The sequence below is a fragment of the Xyrauchen texanus genome, chromosome 29 (genome assembly GCF_025860055.1).
Source record: "Xyrauchen texanus isolate HMW12.3.18 chromosome 29, RBS_HiC_50CHRs, whole genome shotgun sequence".
Classification (NCBI taxonomy): domain Eukaryota; kingdom Metazoa; phylum Chordata; class Actinopteri; order Cypriniformes; family Catostomidae; genus Xyrauchen; species Xyrauchen texanus.
The window spans coordinates 4,719,017-4,724,201 of record NC_068304.1 but is presented as its reverse complement, the minus strand read 5'-3'; the positions used below and the strand labels follow the sequence as shown (position 1 = coordinate 4,724,201).

The following is a 5,185-nucleotide window of genomic DNA, read 5'->3' as shown; positions in this document are numbered from 1 at the left end:
CTGGTTGTCACGGTTAGACTGTCTTTTTTTGTTCTCCCTGACTCTCACGCGTTACAAACCTACTTTCCCTTGGATCCATCAGCTCTGTGTATTAGGATCATGCAATCTAAGTACTGTGCCTTCGATAGCTCAGCTGGTAGAGTGGAGGCCTGTAGATGATACATTTGCCATCCTTAGGTCGCTGGTTCAATTCCGGCTTGAAGGAGCGTGTTTTGTTTTAGGCACTACTTGCCTTGCCCTCTATCTCGCTTATTCTTTACCTTGTATAAGAGATGCCTGCTTTGGATCTACAAAAACACATTCCCTGACCGGGAATCGAACCCAGGCCGCGGCGGTGAGAGCGCCGAATCCTATCCACTAGACCACCAGGGAAGGGCTTGTGTTGACCTGCCCATGAGAGCATCCGTGGATGCCATGTAAAATATGTTGAAGCGCAAGATTGTGTTTTCTGCCTTCAGAAAAGAAGGTCTTTCATTTGTCCTAAAAACATGCTGTGCCCAGCCCCATTTAAGGGTCAAACTCACAACCTACAGATTAAAAGACTGATGTTCTATCTAACTGTGCGTACAAGGTCAGTTTTATTTTGTCAAATTTCAAGACTACCAAGCGGTCTAAGGCGTCCGTTCGAATCGCACTTCTGACAAGTTTTTCCACTACAATCATACTGGAACCTTTGCTTGAGCCACTGAGCTCTGAAAATGGAAGTGTTTATGGTTGTTTCCAAGCTTTGGTTTGTGTGTGTGTATGTTTGTTTTCAAGGATAACTAGGTAACTAGCACTTTTCAAGCACACTACATCAATGAGCTCAATGCCACTCTTGAATCAGCAAAATGATGTTATCTGGGCCAAATGGGCAGTGGAACTGTGATGCAATTGTTAACGCTTCTGACTATGGATCATAAGATTCTAGGTTTGGCTCCTGGTGGTCTCGGTTAGACTGTCTTTTTTTGTTCTCCCTGACTCTCACGCGTTACAAACCTACTTTCCCTTGGATCCATCAGCTCTGTGTATTAGGATCATGCAACCTAAGTACTGTGCCTTCGATAGCTCAGCTGGTAGAGCGGAGGACTGTAGATGATACATTGGCCATCCTTAGGTTGCTGGTTCAATTCCCGCTCGAAAAAGTGTGTTTCCTTTTAGGCACTACTTGCCTTGCCCTCTATCTCGCTTATTCTTTACCTTGTGTAAGAGATGCCTGCCGACAAAAACAAATTCCCTGACTGGGTATCGAACCCGGGCCACGGCAGTGAGAGCACCGAATCCTAGCCACTAGACCACCAGGGAAAGGCTTGTTTTGACCAGCCAATGAGAGCATCCGTGGATGCCATGCAAAATATGTTGAAGAGCAAGATTGTGTTTTCTGCCTTCAGTAAAGAAAGTCTTTCATTTGTCCTAAAAACATGCTATGCCCAGCCCCATTTATGGGTCAAACTGACAACCTACATACTAACTGCCCATTTCTAATTTATTTTATTGGCATATTACCTTTGTACAGCAACAGACACATTCGTATTTCAAACGTATTGTATAGGTGTTACCCCTTTGTCCACCAACAGACTAACTGCCCAATTCCAATTTATTGTACAGATGTATTACCCCTGTGTCCACCAACAGACAAACTACCCATTTCCAATTTATTGTGCAGGTGTATTACTACTGTGTCCACCAACAGACTAACTGCCCATTTCCAATTCATTACATAGGTCTCTTTACCTTATGTCCACCAACAGACTAACTGCACATTTCCAATTTTTTGTACATGTTTATTACCCCTGTGTCAACCAACAGTCTAACTGCCCATTTCTAATTCATTGTATTGGAATATTACCTGTGTCCACCAACATATTAACTGCAATTTCCAGTTTATTGTATATGTTTATCACCCCTATGTCAACCAACAAACTAAATGTAGATTTCCAATTTTTTTTTTATTGGTATATGGTTATGGTCCACCAACACAATAAATGTCCAATGGCAATTCATTGTATGGGTGTATTTCCCCTGTGTCCACCAACAGACTAACTGCCCAGTCAGATCTGAGGAACTCAAATATTTTTTCAAGCTGTTTACACAAAATTTTCAACATCCTCTGATCTTCTTGGAACTCACACCATATAGAGGAGGCTGAGATTAGAATATAAATACAGGTTTCAGCTTCCTAAGTCTATCCAGAACTGAGATCTGGACATCCAACCTAACATTTGTACCATTTGCGAAAATAGCGGTTTTGTGAACATTGAACGTTTTATGTTTTGAAGGGTGCACTTTGTTCGGGGAGTCCTACAGTCACCTAAATATGATATTTAGTACATAAACTGATCCTGTAACTCATAAAACTAATGTCCACCATCTACCTATTTCAGCCCTATATATACATTGGAAATGGGATGGTACCACATCCAATATATTTGAATGGCCTGAAATGCTGACTTGGTGGACATCTCTTTATAATGTGAAGGAAACAGGAAATCACTAAATATCATACTTAGGTGAATCACTAACACCCCCTGAACAACATAAGCCCTTCAAATCCCTCAAATTCCACTGTCCACGAAACCACTATTTCTGTGAATAGGATAAGTTGTAGGTGGGATGTCCAGATCTCAGCTCTGGATAGACTTAGGAAGCAGAAACCTGTTCTCCTGTACAGAATACACAATACAACATCTTCATGCAACTTACAACTCATAAACATGCATAAGTAGCTTAAAAAATTAAATTGAAACAAGGCAATTTGTTCTATGGAGAATCAACAGCAGGTTCATGGACTCTTAATTTTAAACACATTAAGTAGCATTAACATTCAATTTGATTGACTAAATCCTTTTGTCAGCACTCAACATACAGTTCAGAACAAGTAATTTATTCTATGGAGACTCAATTCATCAATCAATGCTCAATTATTAATCACTATTGTAATAGACTTGAAATTGGAGTCATTTGCAATAGACTTGAATATGGAGTAGGGGTGAGGGACTCCAAATTCAAATCTATACATGCAATTGAGGTTGGAGTGGGGCAGAACAATATGCTTTATTAAGTTCATTTATTAAATTGTACACAACTAAGTTCATAGACAATTCATTTTAAACACCTTGAATAACATTTACATTCAATTTGATTGACAAAATCCACTTGGCAGCACTCTGTATACACAATACAACAGGTTTATGCTACTTACAACCCATAAATATGCATAATTAGCTAAAAAAAATGACTGTCCATGAACCATGTATTTAGCGGCATTTAAAAAAATTGGAAGTGGACAGGTTAAATTTGGTGTGAAGACCTAGGGGCTTCGAACGTTTCATCGTAGGGCAATCAGAAACAAAGAATTAAAAGGCCGTGTTCCTCGGTGAATGGGAAGTACTTTAAAAAAAAATCAAGAAAAATATTCCAGAAAAATATTTTTTCATGCACAAGTCAGCCAATTAAGCACTTAACGATGCTGTTCGGACTGGAAACATTGTACGCTGTCTAAGGACATCCTGAAAACAAACATGTGTCAATTTTGAGTTGTTCGGACCTTTTGGAGCCCCGTCCACCAACCCATTGTAGAAAATGAATTAAATAAATTGCCGATGGACTTTTTCTAGAAAGCTCCTCTGGGACACACACTTCACGTGCTGGTAGTCCAGGGCCCCTAGTGTGTCACAATAAAAGCACAAGTCTCTAGAATGAAGAAATTGTTTTTGGCTTAAATGCAAGAATCAACCTCACAGCCCTCTTGCTCTCAAAGCCAGAAAGAGCCTCTTGCCTGTGCAAAGTCATTTGGGTGTTAAGTTCAGGTCTAGAGCTGAAAGAGTGCATTCAGAAAAGGTCTAGAGCCTCCCAATTTTAGGCCCTGATTTGGGGCTCTAGAATGTCAAATTTCAAGGTCCTGCGACATTTTGAACCTTTTCAACCAAACATCCCACTTGCCCATTAAAGCAATGCAATTCCACAGCGGTTTTGTGGACAGGGTTAAATTTGGTGCTAAGACCTGGGGGCTTCAAACACATCTTCGTTGGGCCCTCAGAAACAACATATAAAAATCTGTGTCCCCCAGAGATTAGGAAGTAGTTTAAAAAAATCAAGAAAAATATTATAGAAAAATAACTGTCACTTTTCATTCATAAGTCAACCAATTAAGCATTTAAAGTTATTCGGACTTGGAACTTTGCAAACTGACTAGGGGGCCCATGAGAAGCTATAGATTTCAAATTGGAGTCGTTTGGACCTTTCGGAGTTGTGTCCACGGACCTACTGTGAAAATGAATGGTAGAAATTGTAAGTGGGATGTGCTCTAACTTTGCTCCCTGAGCTCCAACGGACCCCAAATTTCACACGGTGACACGTCAAGTGCCCCTTATCGATATACTAAGAGAAAAATCACACAACATTGTTTGAATTGCACTTCTGACTAGTTTTTCCTCTACAATCATATTGGAACTGAGTGACCAGCCTTGTGTTGTCACATTTGTGACTTTAATTGTAAAGGAACCAGCTGCATCTTTCCTTGAGCCACTGAGCACTGAAAATGGAAGGAGTTTATGGTTGTTTCCAAGTTTTGGTTTGTGTGTGTGTATGTTTTTTTTAACAATTAGTAGTTAACTAGCACGTTTCAAGCACACCACATCAATGGGCACCCTGCCACTTTGGAATCAGACAAATGTAGGCCACTGGGCCAAATGGGCAGCGGGCATGTGACGCAATTTTTAACGCTTCTGACTACGGATCATAAGATTCTAGGTTCGGCTCCTGGCTGTCTCAGTTGGCATCTCTTTTTTTGCACCAGTGAAGGGCTGTTTCTGACCAGCCCATGATAGAATCCATGGATGCCTTGCATAATATGTTGAGGAGCAAGATTGATTTTTAAATGTTTTTAAAAATATGTGAAGTTGTTGAGTGTTCTCTTGGTACAGAGAACACCACTTGCCTTTGTAATACATGCTACAAGTGACATTATCTTGCTTGAAGTTGCTGATTTACCAGATCCATACCCTTTGACAGCTTAATTTGTTGGATCGGTCAGCCTGGTGACTTTGAAACAATTCCTACCTATAATAGGTTTGTTAACAAGCATTCATACCTTTTTAATGTTACGTTCTGTATGTTGTTTTCTGTCCTAAGAATGCTAATATCTGCTTTCTATTTTCGCTGGTTTTCCAGCCCCAACCTCATGGACTGCTTTGTGTAATCAAGT

The 5,185-nt window shown here is 40.3% G+C and overlaps 1 non-coding gene across 1 annotated transcript; it reads right to left on the bottom strand.

The window, feature by feature from the left end:
• Nucleotides 1–300: 300 nt before the first annotated feature.
• Nucleotides 301–372, bottom strand: trnae-cuc (transfer RNA glutamic acid (anticodon CUC)). The gene has a single exon. It is a non-coding gene; the product is annotated as a tRNA-Glu (tRNA).
• Between the last annotated feature and the right edge of the window lie 4,813 nt (nucleotides 373–5,185).